The 19,432-nt window shown below is 40.7% G+C and overlaps 1 long non-coding RNA gene across 1 annotated transcript; it reads right to left on the reverse strand.

Annotated features, from left to right (window-relative positions):
• Positions 1–1,544: 1,544 nt before the first annotated feature.
• Positions 1,545–19,357, reverse strand: LOC122547111 (uncharacterized). The gene is made up of 3 exons (XR_006310889.2): positions 19,258–19,357; positions 15,001–15,503; positions 1,545–14,605 (listed from the first exon to the last, which is right to left on the reverse strand). It is a non-coding gene; the product is annotated as an uncharacterized LOC122547111 (long non-coding RNA).
• Positions 19,358–19,432: the final 75 nt, after the last annotated feature.

Genomic DNA, 19,432 nt, shown 5'->3' on the forward strand with positions numbered 1-19,432 from the left:
CTCTGTGCTTTGCTTTCAGCACAACAGCTCACACAAATTAATAGACTGTCTTGTGTCTCCCACTGCTCTTGGGTGTGAATGCCTTTACTGGGGCTGGTGGCCAAAAATGAACAGAATATTCAATGTAATCTAACCATACTATGCATGATATCATGTGACTCTTTCTTCTCTGCTTTTGCAATATAATTCAACATTTTATTTGTGATACTGATTTTTGTACTGCAGCAATTAAACAAATGGAAAAACTCTTTTACAGATCCACGTTATAAAACATTAATGACATTGGTATGTGTTAACTGTTGCTATTTCAAGCTACAGTTAGCATTTCAGTCCAAAGGTTGGCTTGATAGTGTTTGACATCTTATTTTAGCAATCCATTGGGATTGGAGTGTCAGTGAACTTGTTGGATTCTGGCAGTTACTATTACAGGGGAAGCTATCCCAAAGATGTTAATGTACAGCAAGCTATTTAAATACTGAGTTTAAAATCTTTTATTTTTATTTACTTAACATGATTATGGCACTTTCATTATGTTATGCAGAATTGTAGCTTCAAAATGAATTGGTCAATTAGCCTGAAATTATGATGAAATTATAACTCTGAGTCAAAACATCAGTGTATGTCTCATTTTACAGAAGAGGAATAATGATTTTGGGGCATGGCAAAGACAAGATGAGACTAGGTTCAAAAATAGATAACAGAAGTTAGGTGTGATATGGTGAAGCAACAATTTGCTTTGCAAAGTTTAAATATTGGATATTTGAGTACCCCTTTCATTGCATAACAGTAGCTACATTTCAAAAGTACTCTATTACTAGTAATTTGAGATTGTTTTAGTTTCTGAAAGGTGCCACATAAATGCAAGTCCTTCCTCCCTTCGATGAATGGGAACTTTGGATTTGTGGTTATGAAGGTAGCTGTGTCAATTGATAGGTAACTAGTGAAGAAGATACCGCAGGAAGGAAAAAAACCTTCCCTGCACTTCTTCAAAATAGTACCATGGAAACCTTTCCATCCGATGTCAGGTGAATCTCTTATCTGAATGATGAAGCTTCCAACATTGCAGCACACTATTAAAGCAATGGCTTATATTTTTGCATTAAAATCTCTGGAATACGACCATCAAATTCACAATCAAGTATGCTGTTTACTAATCCGTTTACAATCTATTGCACACCCCTTCATAGGGGATTCTAGGGGTTTGCTTCCGAGAATGATGCTGAAATCCATCTAATGTAAAATACTGTAAAATGTAACAGAGATGATATAGATAGGCTGGCCAACAGGGGAACAGTGGTGAATGGAATTTAATCCTGAAAAGTGTGAAGTGATGCATTTGGGGAGGACTAACATATTAAGGGAGTGCATGTTCACTGATAGGATCTTGGCAGCACAGAAGATCAGAGGGACCTTGGTCATTCAATCTAGCAGGACAAGCAGATAAGGTTGATAAGAAGACGTATGGGATACAGAATCTATTTCCTAAAATGATGCTGAAACTGAGAAAAGATCAGGAGCAAAAGACTGTAAAATGCTTGTTAAAAATAAATCACAGCAGCTCAATTTTTATTTAAAAATGCAAGTCTCAATAACAACACAATACTCAGGATATAACTGAACAGAGCTGGTGAACATAAAATCGCATATATAAAAAAACAAGTCATCTACACATGCCTCCTATTCATTTTTCAATTAAGATTCCTCTGTCCACAATTATAATGGAGGCTTATGTAAGCTTTGCACATTGTAAATGAGTATCCAGCAGTGGAAATGCTGTAGTTAACAGAGACATATAGACATAATAATGCACATTTACAGAGTCAGTTCCATAATAAATATGGTTAAAGGAATCGATAATGGAAATATAACTGTGACAAAACAAATATCTAGTATGTTCTAAATTACATTACACACCCTGTTTTAACTCTCCTGCATTCTCCAGCTCCACTTTATCTGAAGAACATTTTTGGTATTGAATCTATGAAATTCTACAAAAGTTTTATTAAGTTCTTTTTCACATAATTTTAAGAAAATCTAATCTTTTAATTTAATTCCTACATTGCAACAGTGTCTATACTGACATTCCCAGTATTGACTTCCAGATTCAGAAGTGGCTGCTATGCACAAGCCTCAGAAGTCTGCACAGAAATGAATTGTAGGGAATGCAATTCAGAAGTACTCTATTGGCTGTAAAATTCATTGATTTTGAAAAGCATTATTGTCACAAATTATGTATTTACTATGATAGAGTTATGGAATCATAGACCTTTCCCAGCACAGACAGAGGCCCTTTCGCCCATTGTATCTGCAACAGTCACCAAACATCCATCTATTCTCATTTTCCAATATTTGGTCTGTAGACTTACATACTATGGTGTTTCAAGTGTTATAATAGTTAGGAATTAAGTTCAATCTTATAGCTAAATAAAAATTCCTCAGATCTCCTCAAAGCTTCCTGCTCCTTGTGTTAAAAATGTGTCAGGTGGTTATTGACCCTTCTACTAAGGGGAAACATTTTTCCCAATTTGCCCTGTCTCTGGCCCTCACAGTTCCATACACATGAATCAGGTCTCACCTCAGCCTTCTCTGTTCCAAGGAAGAACAACTATCTAGTCTCTCTCTCTCCATAACCAAATCACTCCAAGTCTGGCAACAAGCTGGTGAATCTCAACCTAATCTTCTTTAGTGCAATCACATTCTTCCTGTAGCGTGGTGATCAGAACTGCATGCAGTACTCCAGCTGTGGTCTAACTTTATATGCAGTTCCATCATTAACTCCTTGTTCTTGTGTCCAATGCTTTGACTAATAAAGGCAGGTATCCTACATGCGTTCTTAAAAACCTTATCTACTTGTCCTGCTGTCTACAAGGATCTATGGACATGCACACCAAGGTCACCCTGATCCTCCGTACTTATAAGGTCCTACCAGTCAACATGCACTCCCTTGCCACAATGTCCTTCCAAAATTCATTGCCTCTCATGTTTCAGTGTTAAATTTCATTTGCCACTATTCAGCTTATCTGACCAGCCTGTCTATATCATCCTGTAGTCGAAGGCTTTCCTCCTTAATAACAACTACCACACAAATTTTTTTGTCATTTATGAACTTACTGACCATACCTCCTACGTGTGCCCAGGTCATTAATGTACACAACAAACAGCAAGTGATCAAGCATAGAATCCGTAGTATGCAACTAGATACAAAAATACTATTTCATCATCACCCTCTTCTTCTGCTACAAACCAATTTTAGTTCCAATTTACAAAATTGCCCTGGACTCTACAGTTTTTTAATTTTTAACCAGCCTGCCAGACAAGACCTTATCACAAGCCTTAATGAAATCCATGTAGATTATATCAACTACCCTATCCTCGTCTAGGGTTTGAAAATTAATGTCAGTAATTGTAATCTCCTTCGTTGTCTCCCACATCAGCCTAGTATACATCTCATTTGGGCCTTCGTCGTCTCCCACATTCTAGCCTGCTAAAACCACCAATACTTCCTCTTTCTTGATTTGTTCAAGTATATCACAGTCTCTCTCCTTGATTTCTTTACCTACATCTTTTTTTTTTTACAGTGAATACAGATGTGAAGTACTCAGTTAAAACCTCAGTTATGTCTTCCAACTCTACACACAGATTGTCATTTTGGTCTCTAATCAGCCCTACTCTTTCCCTGGTTATTTACTTGCCCTTAATATACTGATAAAATGCCTTTGTATTTTCCTTCATGTTATCCGCCAATATTTTTTCATGCCCCTCTTCACTTTCATGATTTACTTTCTAAGTAACAAAAACCCCATCTCCTTGTATTTCTATTGTTAAAATTCACTAGAGTAGTGTGCTTAATTCTGAGCCCCACTATTCCCAGAGTCGTCACAAAAACTAAGGATTTTATGAAGTACAAAGTTTCCCCAATTTACCTGACTTTCAGAACCAGATTGATAGAAAGCATCAACCAAGTTCCTATATGAATTATTTATTATGAGCTATTTATTACAAGTAAGTAGACTATAGCTAGAGGTAAAGAGATATAAACCATTGGCATATATCACTACAAATTAGAATGTTAAAATCCCATTTATGGATCCTCCCTTGCATACACAAACAGATTATGGCCATAGGGAAGAACTGGGAAAACAGTTTGACAACCTTTGTTCCAGATCCTGTGGCTGAGATGATCCTTTGATTCTTCTGTTGCCTAGTACTTTTCTTCAGTCATTTTTCTCCAGTTGCTTCCACTGGTTGGTGAGAGACATAAGACTTACTCAACAAGTCTCTGACTTATCAGCTAAAATCCACAGTCAAAAGGTGTGGCATTGGAAAAGCACAGCCCAGCACCACACTTTTTGACTCTGATCTCCAGTATCTGCAGTCCTCACTTTCTCCTAGTTAAAATTCATACTTTACAACAACTATTGCAGGAAAGATAAACTGCTATTGTTGAGGTTTATAGTCAATTATGACTGTTGAGAATAGAGAGATCACTCCCAAGTCTGGAAAGAAACTGAATACTTTCCAGCTCCAAATGTTCAGTTACCTGAGATGTTGTTGGCAAGCAAAAAGGTCTCTGTCATTGATAACTGTCATTAGTCCATAGACCAATCAATTTCTTGCTGCTAGTAAATGTTGTATTTGCACAACCCTTCTCCAACCACAATTTCTAATACTTAGTTTTAAAATAGCTCTTTCTCAAATCAGTCCATAGTTCTTAATAGAAATTTTTTTTTAAAATGGTCCTTACTTTAAACTCCCCTAGGATATCCACTGTTTTGAAACTAAGGCATCTACCATAAGATTCCTCTTTTTCATTATCCAATCTCTTGACATCTAATGTTTTCTCCAGTTGTTAGTCCCACCCTTTTTCACCTTAATGAGAACATGTTGGCTCTGCACTCTCACTATTACAAATTTGAAAGTTTTCTACTGTGTTAATGTGCATTTTCCTATAAATAGCTGCTCCCAGCCCAATTTGGCCAGATCCTGTTTATTTTATCAAAATGAGCCCCAGCTCAGTTCAGAACTTTTACTTCTGATCCATCTTTGCCCTTATCAATAATCACCTTAAAATTGAATATTGGCTATCATCATTGAAATGCTCCCCCAGCACTGCATGTCTGGCTTCATTCCCTAAAATTAGGTCCAGTCCTGCCCTCTTTTTGCAGGCCTTTCTATGTCCTGGCCAAAAAAGCTATCCTGAGCACTTTTTAAGACATCTGCTCTCCCTAACGCTTTCATATTTTGTCTATTCCAGTTAATGTCAGGAAAGTTGAAGTCCCCTAATATTACCCTATTATTTTTACACTTCTCTGGGATTTGCCTACATATCTTTCCTTGACCGTTTGGGGGTCAAAAGTACACCCCCAGTAAAGTTATTACCCCCGTGTAACTTTTAATATTCTACCCATATGGCCCCATTAAGGTAGCATCCCTCCTTACTACAGTAACTGATTCCTTTCTCGATATTGTAACACCACCTCCTCTTTTACAGCCCCCCATATCTTGCCAAAAGATTCTATACCCCAGAATAGTGAGTTGTCAGTCCTGTTCCCTTCTCAACCACATCTCCATTATAGCAGAACATCATATCCCTATATATTAATCAACATTCACAACTCATCTGCCTTATTTACAAGAATCCTTGAATTAAAATAAATAACATTCCAGCCTTACTATGCACCCTTGTGCCTTCACTTGACTATATTCACACTACCTTCTAGACTGAATTAGTTTTCATTCTATATTTATCTGTACATCACCCACTACTGTACCTCTACCTTGTATCCTAGCTCCCTGCCAATTTAGCTTAAATCCCTACCAACTGCATATGCAAACTTCCCAACAAAGATTTTGGTCGCATTCCAGTTCCGGTCCAACTTGTCGGATGTGTAAAAGTCCCACTTTCCCCAGAAACAAACCCCAGTGATCCAGAATCCTAAGGCCCTCCCTTCTGCTCCAAACTTCCTGCATACATTCATCTGTTCTGTCCACCAATTCCCATACTCACGAGATGGCTAGGTTCTAAACAGTCTCTTTCAATTCAAGTTAAAAGAGACCAGGTTTTTTGCAAAGTTTGTGAAGGTTTGTAGCTCAGGTTGAGGTTTAGGGTGTAGGTTTGCTCGTTGAGCTGTAGGTTTGATATCCAGACGTTTCATTACCTGGCTAGGTAACATCATCAGTGGCGACCTCCAAGTGAAGCAAAGCTGTTGTCTCCTACTTTCTATTTATATCTTTCTCCTGGATGGGGTTCCTGGGGTTTGTGGTGATGTCATTTCCTGTTCGTTTTCTGAGGGGTTGATAGATGGCATCTAGATCTATGTGTTTGTTTATGGCTATGTGGTTGGAGTGCCAGGCCTCTAGGAATTCTCTGGCATGTCTTTGCTTAGCCTGTCCTAGGATAGATGTGTTGTCCCAGTCGAAATAGTGGGTTTTTTCTCCGTGTGTAGGGCTACGAGGGAGAGAGGGTCGTGTCTTTTTGTGGCAAACTTTCTTCCTGTTTGTCCTACGTAGTGTTTGTGGCAGTCCTTGCATGGAATTTTGTAGATGACGTTGGTTTTGTGCATGGGTTGTACTAGGTCTTTTAAGTTTGTTAATTTTTTGTTTGAGAGTGTTAGTGGGTTTGTGTGCTACTAGGATTCCAAGGGGTCTTAGTAGTCTGGCTGTCATTTCTGAAGCCCTGAAAAAGGGCTCATGCCCGAAACGTCGATTCTCCTGCTCTCTAGATTTAGTATGGGGTTGGGTTTACCTCTGGACTGATTGCATCAGAGGTTGTAGCTCCCTCTCGAAACTGGTCTCTAAACTATCAGACAGACAGTTGCACCTACTCTGAGCCGAAAGAGGGAAGGAAACAAACTGAACACACAAGAAAAGAAAGCCCCAGAAAACCTCAAAAAAGACAAAAACATTGTTATATTACCTGCAGACAAAGGTTGGCTCACAGTCATCCTGAACAGAAGGGACTACATAGAAAAAGCCAATGCACTACTCGCAGACACCAACACCTACCAAAGGGTGGCGCTAGACCCAACCCCCACAACTAGGAAACAAAACTACGTATCTTCTAAGAAAATTACAGAATTCCGGACAATTAAACAAGACGGAATTCCAGAAAATGAAACCCGACGGGACCAACACCCCACGATTCTACGGACTACCAAAAATCAATAAACCAGGAGCCCCCCTCAGACCTATAGTCTCACTACCCGGAACACCAACTTACAGACTGGCCAAAGAACTACACGCAAGACTGAAATACCTGGTAGAAGAGTCACAGCACTCCATCCACTCCACCCAGGAATTCCTAAAAAGCATCAAAAACACCAAAATAGAGGAAGACGAAACAATGATCTCATTCAACATAACAGCACTGTTCACCTCCCTCAACATCGACCAAGCAAAGGAAACACTCACCACACTTTTAGAAGAGACCATCTCACACACACAACAACCACCATCAATCACATTACCAACAAAAACATCATGAAGCTAATGGACCTGTGCCTCACCATCCACTTCACTTTCTACAACATAGTCTACAAACAAACCAACGGCACACCCATGGGATCTCCGCTATCAGGATTCATAGCAGAAGCGGTAATGCAAAGGCTAGAACAAACAGCCCTACCAATCATCAAACCAAAAATCTGGGTTCGCTACGTAGATGACACCTTTGTCATCACAAAACAAAACAAGATAGAAGAGACATTTGACATCATCAACAACACCCTCACAGGAAGTTCACCAAGGAGGCAGAAACCGACAAACTCGCGTTTCTGGACGTCACAGTAAAAAGAAAGGACAAGGGAGAATTACAAACCTGCGTATACAGAAAACCGACAAACACTGACCAAATACTCAACTACACCAACAACCATTCCAACACACACAAACAAAGCTGTATCAGAACACTATTCCAATGAGCCACCACACATTGCAGCACAGACGAACTTCGAAAAACAGAGGAGAACCACCTATACGACGTATTCAAGAAGAACGGATACTCAGAAAACACAGTGCGCAGATTCCTCAAGAACAAACCACGACAAGCAGACCAAACACAGCCAGAAACCCTAACTACCTTACCATACATCAAAGAAGTTTCAGAAATGACAGCCAGACTACTGAGACCCCTCGGAATCCTAGTAGCACACAAACACACCAACACTCAAACAAAAACTAACAAACTTAAAAGCAACCACCCCAACACACACAAAAGAAGTTGCACCAAGACACTATTCAAAAGAGCCACAATACACTGCAGTACACCAGAACTGCAAAAAGGGGAAGAAGAACACCTATACAATGCATTCGCCAAAAACGGATACCCCCGCAATTTCATCAACAAATGCCTAAGGAAAGACAACAGAACGAGGACATGCCACAACCCAAAGGACTAGCCACACTACCATACATCAAGAGCATTTCCGAACTGACAGCCAGACTACTGCGACCACTAGGACTCATAACAGCACACAAACCAACAGCCACTCTCAGACAACAACTCACCAGAACGAAGGACCCGATACCCAGCATGAGCAAAACCAATGTAGTGTACAAAATCCTATGCAAGGACTGTACAATACACTACATAGGACAAACAGGAAGACAGCTAACAATCCGCATCCATGAACACCAACTAGCCACGAAACAACACGACCAGCTATCCTTAGTAGCCACACACGCAGATGATAAGCAACATGAATTTGACTGGGACAACACTACTATTATAGGACAAGCCAAACAGAGAACAGCCAGGGAATTCCTAGAGGCATGGCATTCATCCACAGATTCAATCAATAAGCACATCGATCTGGACCCAATATACCAACCACTGCAATGGACAGCTGGAACTGACAACCGGAAGCGGCAGATTCAAACCACTACAAATGCCGGAGGAAGGATCACAGAAGCGCTTCACAGGAGGCTCCCAAGCACTAAGGATGTCACCTAGAGAGGGGACGAAACATCTGCAATACAAATTTAGAGGGTTATGCCTGTAAGGATGTTGCTTAATCAGAACAGCATCTCCTATATCTACATCATGCATAAATAGGCTAATACTTCCCAGCTTATTTCCACATATCTCCCCGTGCAATAGAAATAACTCTTTCATGTCATTTTGAGATTTCTCTGGAAGGTAACTCAATAATTTATCCCAATCTTTGATAACTTCCTCATTGTCCAATTTAATTTGTGGAATGTCCAATTCAGAATCTACTTGGTTCTTCCCTCTGTGTTGTAACCAATAACACAGTCTCCTTTTGCTTTCATTCTCTATCAAAATAGGGAGCATATTCACATGATACACTGGAGTCCTTATCAAAAAGTTCATCTCACTCACTCTCTTTTCAACTTGATAAGGTCCACTAAATTTTGCTTCTAAAGATTCACCTATCACTGGAAGTAATATTAACAAATTATCTCAGATAGCAAAATTGTGAGTTTTTGAATTCTTGCCTGCTTCTTGCTTCATTGTATGCTGTGATACTTTGAAATGTTGTCTAGCCAATTCTCCCACTCTATTTAATCATTTCTGAAAACCTGACACATACTCTAAATATGTGGTGTCTAAATTCTGATTTTCCAACTTTTCCTTCATCAAGTTTAGCAGTCTTCTCACTTCATGACCAAAAACTAATTCAAATGGATTGAATTTTGATTGATTCATTTGGTGCATCTCTGATCACAAAAAGAACGAATGGAATTCCTTTAGCCCAATCATCTGGATAGTCTTGACTATAAAGTCCTCGACGTGGTCTTTAATGTCTGATACCACCTTTCTAGCATTCCTTGCAACTCTGGGTGGTACGCAGTAGATTTGAATTGTTTTATTCCTAAGCTGTCCATAACTGCCTTGAATAATTTTGTTGTGAAGCTTGCCTTGTCTGGATCTGATTGTATCTCTGTGGGTAGTCCATATCTAGTGAAATATTTGGCTAACTCCTCTACAATCCTTTGAGCTGGGATATTGCCATAATGGAATAGCAATTAATGTAAATCTAATGGACACATCCATTATTGTTAACAAGTACTGATTCTCACTTTTTGTTTCAGGTAGGGTCCTACGCAACTAATTAAGACTTATGTCAAAAGTTCCTCAAATGTAGGAATAGGTATTAAAGGTGTGGGTTTTATGACTGCCTGTGACTTTCCAATTACCTGACATATATGACATGTCTGGCAAAATTCAACTATATCCTTGTGCAGTCCAGGCCAGTAAAAATGTTTTTGTATTTCAGCTAGAGTTTTTCTCACCCATAAATGATCCTGTACTGGTAGTTTGTGCGCCATGTGCAACACCTCCTTTCTATAACACACTGGCAATATGACTTGATGTTTTTCTGCCCATTTCTCAGATGCCTGAATATGTGACGGTCCCCATTTCCTCATTAAGACAGGATTCTTATGATAGAAGCATTCCAGAATACATCTAGATTCTTCTTTCAGTATGCTTTTTGATAGAATTGGTTTAGTTTCTCATCTTTCTGCCATAACTCAGTTAATTTCTCTGAATGAAAGATGTCTGCTTTGTCATCTATCTGCTCCTTGTTTATGCTAACCATCTGTTCAAACAGGATCTCTGATAATTCCACTTCAACTTTTTGTCTGTACCCTTTGATCTTTCCTGTTGCAACTAGTGACTTTGTGACCTTGTTACCACACAGTCCAGAAAAAAATCCCAGGATACATGTAGTGCAATAGCTTAGTTGCCTGAGTTTCAACTAGCTTTTCATCTACAGTAGGCAGCACTCCTAGTTGTGAACTAGCTATATTGTTAGCAAGGACAACTTGTATTCCTGAAGCTGAGAGTTTGTCCATTTTTCCTACCAATACTTCTCCACTATTCACTGGACTTTCTAACCTCACTTTACATAAGTGAATGCTTCTTGACTCACTGTGATTCCCGTTACTAACACCTTCTCTTGCTATAGTCTTTTAGAGTACATATCTCCTCATCTTTCAACATCAAAGATTGAGACGAGAATTGTATTTTTGAGAGAAGAAGGTTAAAAGAATGATGAAGGTAAGCTTATGGACAGTCAAGGATAGTAGTGGGAAGTTGTGGGAATAGAGTCCAAGGAGATAGGAGAGGCACGAAATGAATATTTTTCGTCAGTATTCACAGTGGAAAAAGTCAAATGTTGTTGACGAGAATACTGACATACAGGCTATTAGACTCGATGGGATTGAGGTTCATAAGAAGGGTGTGTTAGCAATTCTGGAAAGTGTGAAAATAGATAAGTCCCCTGGGCTGGATGGGATTTATCCTAGGATTCCCTGGGAAGCTAGGGAGGAGATTACAGAGCCTTTGACTTTGATCTTTATGACATAATTGTCTACAGGAATAGTGGCGGAAGATTGGAGGATAGCATATGTTGTTCGCTTATTCAAGAAGGAAAGTAAAGAAGACAATCCTGGTAATTATAGACCAGTGAGCCTTGCTTCTGTTGTGGGCAAAGTTTTGGAAAGGATTATAAGTGATTGGATTTATCATCATCTAGAAAGGAATAATTTGATTAGGGATAGTTAACATGGTTTTGTGAAGGGTATGTCTTGCCTACCCTTGATTTCAGTAAAGTATTTGATAAGGTTCCCCACGGCAGGTTATTGCAGAAACTACAGAGGCATGGGATTGAGGTTTATTTAGCATTTTGGATCAGAAATTGGCTAGCTTTAAGAAGACAGAGGATGATGGTTGATGGTAAATGTTCATCCTGGAGTTCAGTTACTAGTGGTGTACTGCAAGGATCTGTTTTGGGTCCACTGCTGTTTGTCATTTTTATAAATGACCTGGATGAGGATGTAGAAGGATGGGTTAGTAAATTTGCAGATGACACTAAAGTCGGTGGAATTGTGGACAACGCAGAAGGACGTTGCAGGTTACAGGGGACATAGATAAGCTGCAGAGCTGGGCTGAGAGGTGACAAATGGAGTTTAATGGGGAAAAGTGTGAGGTGATTCACTTTGGGTGGAATGCAGAGTACTGGGCTAATGGTAAGATTCTTGGTAGTGTGGATGAGCAGAGAGATCTTGGTGTCTATGTGCATAGATCGCTGAAAGTTGCCACCCAGATTGATCAGGTTGTTAAGGCGGCATACGGTGTGTTAGCTGTTATTGGTAGAGGGATTGGGTTTTGGAGCCATGAGGTCATGCTGCAGCTGCACAAATCTCTGCTATGGCCGCACTTGGGGTACTACGTACAGTTCTGGTCTCTGCATTATAGGAAAGATGTGGAAGCATTGGTGAGTGTGCAGCGAAGATTTACAGGATGTTGCTTGGTATGGAGGGAAGGTCTTATGCAGAAAGGCAGAGGAACTTGAGGCTGTTTTCGTGACAGAGAAAGTTAAGAGGTGACTTAATTGAGGCAAACAAGATGATCAGAGGATTCGATAGGGTGGACAGTGAGAGGCTTTTTCCTCAGATGGTGATGGCTAGCACGAGGGGACATGGCTTTAAATTGAGGGACAGATGTCAGAGGTCGGTTCTTTACTCAGAGTAGTAAGGGTGTGGAATGCCCTGCCTGCAAACAGTAGTTGACTTGCCAACATTAAAGGCATTTAAATGGTCATTGGATAAATATATGGAATGATAATGGAATAGTGTAAGATAGATGGGCTTCAAATTGGTTTCACAGGTCAGTGCAACATTGAAGGCTATAATGTTCTATGTTCATGTGCTGCTCCTGGCCTATGTGAGTAAACGGTTTAAGAAGATCTGGCATTTCCTCCTTAACCAATCTCCAACCAGGTTGCACATTGTGGTGCAGCTTTCTAGCCTCACTGTGCTCTCCATTACAATGCCAACAAAATTCACTGGCTTATCCTGTTTTCCTACACCTGAATTCCCAGTAGTTTTCCTAACCCACCAACACTGTGATTTTATGTGGCCTACTTTATTGCAGTGAAAACACCAGAGCATTTTAGTTTCTCCTTCCCCTTTAAGGGTTTCCTTTTTACCCTTATCCTTATGATTATCTTTATGATTTTCTCCAAGTTCTACCCTTCCCTTACCATGTGGGGATTTCTATTTTCCCCAATTTCTATCCTTCACGGATTGAAATTGATTTTGGAAGCCAAACTTTGATTTATGGACCATCTTATAGTCATCAGCCATTTCAATTGCTAACCTTGTCATTTTAACTCTGTGCTCTTCCACACGAGTTCTCACTATCTCAGGAAGTGAATTTTTGAACTTCTGTCTCAATCACAACTTCTTAAGTTCATGTTCTCTCTCTTTGTTCCTTTCCTCTCTCTCCTTTTTGTTCTGTTAAAATGATTTGTTCTTTTCTCTTTCCTTTGCTTTTAATAGTAATTCAAACAATTTCATTTCTTTTTCTCTTTCTTTATCTGTTGCTTCTAACTCAAGCTGCTTCATTTTCAACTGAATTTTAGCCATCTCCAAAGATTCTGATGGCATTTTCAGCAAATTTAAATGCTGAGCTACTGCTGTAATTATCTCTCCTTTCCTCAGAGAAGGAAGTAGCTCCAACAATTGTTTGTCTGGTAAATGCAGCAGCTTGGCCTTAATCACCTTTTCTATAAAACCCCCAAAGTCACTTCTTCCAACCGCAGAAAACTCTTAATGACTGTAAGAGACATTGCTATCCCAAAACACTGTTTAAACCAACCAAAGTCAATACCCAGAACAAAAGACACTAACACCTACCACCTTTGAGTCCAACAGCCCTAATCCCAAAATGGAACTATAGAACAAATCCTGCAAAGAGCCCCCAGTCTGTTATGGACAAGACCAGACCCTCTCACTTCAAGAAGGTAACCCATACCCTTACTTTTCTAGGTGTTTTGAGCAAGTGTAGAGTGGATATTCCATGAGTGATGCAGATGGCCTAACCACTTAGTTTTAAACAAAACAGAATTTATTTGCAAGATTACACAAGAGAACAGAATATAGAATAACTTAACTACTTAAAACCCAACAAACTAACCCAACTTACTGTTCCAAACTCCTGCCACAATCCCCATAAGCAAAAAAAGCTAAAATCAAACACAGGGTCTTACTAGAGCTGGATATGGCAGGGAGCTGCTTCAAAAAACTGACAAACAGCCAGACTGCTGAAAACCAAACCAAACCAGAGAAACGCTGAGCTGGCAGAACTGGCCAGTCCCCTTTCATTGTACAAGTGTTTGTTTAAACACTTAAAAGCTTGGTCAAGTAGGTAAACCCAGACAACGGAATCTATACTTTTACAATCGCTGAATAAAAGACCCAGTACAACATAACCTTGTTAAAGGAGCACCAGCATCACAAATGTGCTGTGCAGACATGACATAAGGTTGTTGGCTGTGTTCAGAAGTCAATGGGGAATACCTTAGTGTATTACTTGCAAGCAATTAAAATGTCTTTTTTTTAACTGTAACAGTCTTAAAACCGGAAGTGTTGTTGTTGTGCCACTCCCTTGTGTCAGCCAACTGAAATATTTCCATCTTTTTAAGTTATTAGTTTTTACCGGGATTGCAACAATATGTGAATGCAAATCTTGCTTCATAAATTAATTGGATTTTCAGAGTTTGGGAAGTGGAGGGATTGGAGAATACCACTTCTCTCCAGTACAGATGCTGTTATGAATATAGCAAACGCTGGAGATCTGAAATGAAAACAGAAAGAATTGGAAACACCACATTCCGACCACTTAATCCAAGCTGTCAACATCCTTTTTCTCCCAACACTCGAACCAACTCCCACGATAGAGTAAGTGCCGTCCCCTGCACACTTCACCTCTGGTGAAGAGTCATCAAAGTCGAAATGTTAGCTTGTTCTCTCTCCATGGATGCTGCCTGACCCGCTGTAATCTCCAGTACGTTTTTTTTAAATGTTTTCGGTTGATAATACTAAGCCTGTCAGACAGTAAATCGTGTCTTCTTCTTTACAAATGCTACCTTACCCGCTAAGACCCTACGGAACACTTTAAATTAAAAAACCCTTGCTAATTCCCTTAAATATACTTTTTTTTAATTTTAGAGACCTTCCAACAAAACTTACCTATGTAAGAATAAGTCCAATCATTGAAAATCGGGAATGGGCTTAAGGTGTCCAGGCACATCCATCCTGCCTTGTTGAATTTGTCTTTTTTTTTGGCTTATCACTTTTTAGCAAAGACAATCCATTCAGCTGACGGCCAGAGTGTGCAATATTCGCTCTACTTTCAATTTGACCGGAGGTCAACTACACTTATTCAAGAGGCACGTGTTGGTCCCACACCCATCGCTTTTGGTGAAAATGTTTTTTTTCTCGAAGTGTTAATAACTGGGCTCTCCGCCGCTCCTAGCAACTCACTCGGTTACTACAAACAATAGAATTTGGAGTCCTCGGGACATGAGGATAGAACGCGGCATCGAGGAAGAAGCCTCTAGGAGATGATTCATTTCAAATTGCCTTCCCCTGGGCTCTGCTTTCTCGACGTTACCTTCTTTTAAGAAGATGGAAGCTCGTCGGTGTATTTCCCCAACAGAGAATGCTGGAGAAACTCAGTAGGCTGGTAACAGCTGTGGAGAGAGAAGCAAAATTACGTTTCGACTCTGGTGTGATTTCTACTTAATCTGTTTCCTTGTTTTGCTTCGCAGGCAAGCTTTCAGAGTTAGCACTCAGGAAGGAGATCGGGACATTAAGATTATTCAACTTTTGTTTAGGTTGGAAAATGTGCTCCACGTGTTCCTTGAAATGTTTAAACAGACTGCCCATCTAACGCAGTTTGTGCTCCTCATTTCTCGAGCCACCCGAGCAGATTTATTTTTAAAATTACAGTCAAAATAAAACCAACCACGGATAAAGTGAGCGTAATATGCTGCTGTTCTAAGTTTAACCAATATTATCTACTCGGATGAAAGGACAAGGACTGCCTGACACTTGATGGTTGTTTATATTGAGCATTCTCTCTGCATCTCTGTCTGCCCTCATCAAGTGCAAATGGCATATCTTTCTCCTCCAATGCAATGTCTCAACAGCCTCTAACATTTTTCACTTTTACCACATGGAAATTACTGGGCATTTAGAGTCATGGAGTTGTACAGCACAGAAACAGACCCTTCAGTCCAACTCATCATGCCATTTAGATATCCTAAATTAATCTATCCCATTTGCCAGCATTTAGTTCATACCCTTCTAAACCTTTCTTATTCATGTACCCATTAAGATGCCTTTTAAATGTTGTAATTGTACCAGACTCGACCATTTCTTCTGGCAGCTCATTCCATACATGCACCACCCTCTGCATTAAAAAGCTGTCCCTTATGTCCCTTTTAAATCTTTCTCCTCTCACCTTAAACCTATGCCCTCTAGTTTTGGAATCCCCCACCCCAGAGAAAAGACCGTGGCTATTCACCCTATCTATGCCCCTTATGATTTTATAAACCTCTATAAGGTCACCCCTCAGCCTCTGACACTCCTGGGAAAATAGCCCCAGCCTATTCAGCCTCTCCCTATAGCTCAAATCCTGGCAACATCTTTGTAAATCTCTTCGGAACCCTTTCAAATTTCACAAAATCGTTCCGATAGCATGGAGACCAGAATTGCACGCAGTATTCCAAAAGTGACCTAACCAATGTCCTCTACAGCCGCAACATGACCTCTCAACTCCTTTACTCAATGCATTGACCAAATGTCTTCTTCATATCAAAAACAGAAGTTGCTGGAAAAGCTCAGCAGGTCTGGCAGCATCTGCGAAGAGACATCAGAATTATCATTTCAGGTCCGATCACCCTTGCAGAGGGTTTCTCTTCACAGATGCTGCCAGACCTGCTGAGCTTTTCCAGCAACCTCTGCTTTTGTTTCTGATTTACAGCATCCACAGTCCTTTCGGCTTTCTTCACTATCCTATCTACCTGGCACTCCACTTTCAAGGAACCATGAACCTGCACTCTTGAGGTCTCTTTTGTTCAGCAACACTCCCCAGGACCTTATGATTAAGTGTATAAGTCCTGCCCTGATTTGCCTTTCCAAAATGCGGCACCTTACATTTATCTAAATTAAAAACCATCTGCCACTCCTTGACCCATTGCCCATGTGATCAGGTTCCCATTGTACTCTGAGGTAACCTTCTTCGCTATCCTGTACACCTCCAATTTTGGTGTCATCTGCCAACTTATTAACCATACCTCTTATATTCACATCCAAGTCATTTATATAAATGACAAAAAGCAGTAGACTCAGCACCAATTCTTGTGGCACCCCACTGGTCACAGGTCTCCAGTCTGAAAAGCAATCCTCCACCACCACCCTCTGTCTTCTACCTTCAAGCCAGTTCTGTATCAAATGACTAGTTCTACCTGTATTCTGTGTGATCTAACCTTGCTAATCAGTCTGCTATGAGGAACCTTGTGAAATGAAGTCCATACAGATCACATGCACTGCTCTGCCCTCTCTGTTACTCCTACAAAAAACTCAGTCGAGTTAGTGAGACACAATTTCCCATGCAAAGCCATGTTAATGATCCCTAATCAGTCTTGTTCAATTAAGTTGCTTCCACAAGTCAAGGCAGACAGTAGAATCTTGTCTATAATACAAAATTTCATTGAAACTTTATCCTCTTCAATCTGGCTCTTTGAAACAAATGAAATTATCAATCCTGTGTTCATCCTACAGATAAAATCTTCCTTCAGTTAGGAACCAACAGTTCTGATTATTGCAGGGAGTGTTACAAACATGCGCCAGTTCCATGTCAAATACTAAATGTGCAATCGGACCTTAAAGATCCACAAACCTCATGAATAAAACAAGTCGAGCACCATAATGTGAAAAGAAAATTTGACTCCATGTCCCAACTACTATCTGTGGCTCCCACATTAAAGACCTTGATAGAATCTGTAATACTCTGTAATATTCCCTATAATACATCCTGTAAAGGGCAGCATGGTGGCTCAATGACCAGCACTGCTGCCTCACAACTGAGGGACCCGGATTTGGATGCCAGCTTTAGGTGAGTGCCTGTGTAGAGCTATCATATTCTCCCTGTGTCTGTGTTGGTTTCCGCCAGGTGCTATGGTTTTCTTCACAATCCAAAAATGTACAGGTTAGGTGAATTGGCTGTGCTAAATCACCCATAGTATTCAGGGATGTGTAGGTTAGGTACGGTAGGGTAGGGGGATGGGTCTGGGTGGGATACCCTTCAGAGGGTTGGTGTGGACTTGTTGGGCCAAACAGCCTGTTTCCCCTCTGTAGGGATTGTATTCTATGAATTTGTGATATTCATTTATGATGTTGATGAGAATGTGATTTTGGATGCTAAGTAAGTTTGTGAATGATACAAAAATTGAGTGGGGTGGTTGACAGTGAGGGGGAGGAAAGTGTTAAGATAAAGAAGGATACAAATAGATTGTCAAATTGACAGATCAGTGGCTGGTGGAATTTAACCCTGGTAAATATGAGATGATACACTTTGGAAGAAGTAACGAGAAAGAAGAACTCAAATTATGTAGAGAGGATGGATAAGCTCAGGTTGCTTGCTTTGGAACTAAGAAGGTTTAAAGGACCTAATACAGGTGTATGCAATTATGACTGCAATGGACAAGTTCAATACAAGTCAGCTTTTCCCTTTAATCAAAGGGATAGGAAGAAGGCAGAGATACACTTTTAAAGAGAAAAGCAGAAGCTTGAGAAAGGGTTTGAGGAATTTGTCTTTTAGCCAGAGAGTGGTGAGGTCAGGATTACACTGCGGAAGAGGATAGTTGAGGCGGGTAATCTCACAACCGGGCAGCAGTACTGCATGATTGTGTGACTGGAAGTGTTCCTTCATCCTCTGTTTAACTGCTTTAACTGCCCTGTTTAACTGCTGCAAAACAATTGTTAGCACAGACGCAGCGGTCTACAGCGAATATATTTGACGATCCTCACTCCACTCAGGCATAACCACATAAGTTCTCACACTATAACAAGATCTCCCTCCCGCCTCCACCAGGGAGAACGGAGTTGAAGCGCGTCTCGTCTCAGCCAGTGCCCGGGACACGCCCACCAGACCGACCACGCCCGTCACACGGGACACGCCCACCAGACCGACCACGCCCGTCACACGGGACACGCCCACCAGACCGACCACGCCCCCCAACGTAAACATCCGCGCCCACCACATCGGACACGTCCACTCCCACCCACGACAATGCTCCTCACGCTTTCACCGCACCGCTACCCCTGCCCCAACACACCCTCCCATCATTCCACCACTGCCCGCCTCCTCAGGACGAGGCCACGCCCACCCCTTCTTCACCGCCTCCCGTTGCCAAGTAACGTCCCAAAGTTCACCGACACCTCAATTACGTCAGAAGCCGGGAACCTTCAACAAAACAAGGGGGTGGTGGAAAATGATCCCCTCCTCGCGAGACCGATTAAAACACATGCTGCCGTAAAGTGTAACCCGTCCATCAAGTTCTGTAGGCATGGGGAACAGTAAAGACCTGATAACTATCTCAGAATCTACATTTCC

The sequence above is a fragment of the Chiloscyllium plagiosum genome, unplaced genomic scaffold (assembly GCF_037043375.1).
Source record: "Chiloscyllium plagiosum isolate Xiang-an unplaced genomic scaffold, Cpla_swu_hap1 HiC_scaffold_16, whole genome shotgun sequence".
NCBI classification, from domain to species: domain Eukaryota; kingdom Metazoa; phylum Chordata; class Chondrichthyes; order Orectolobiformes; family Hemiscylliidae; genus Chiloscyllium; species Chiloscyllium plagiosum.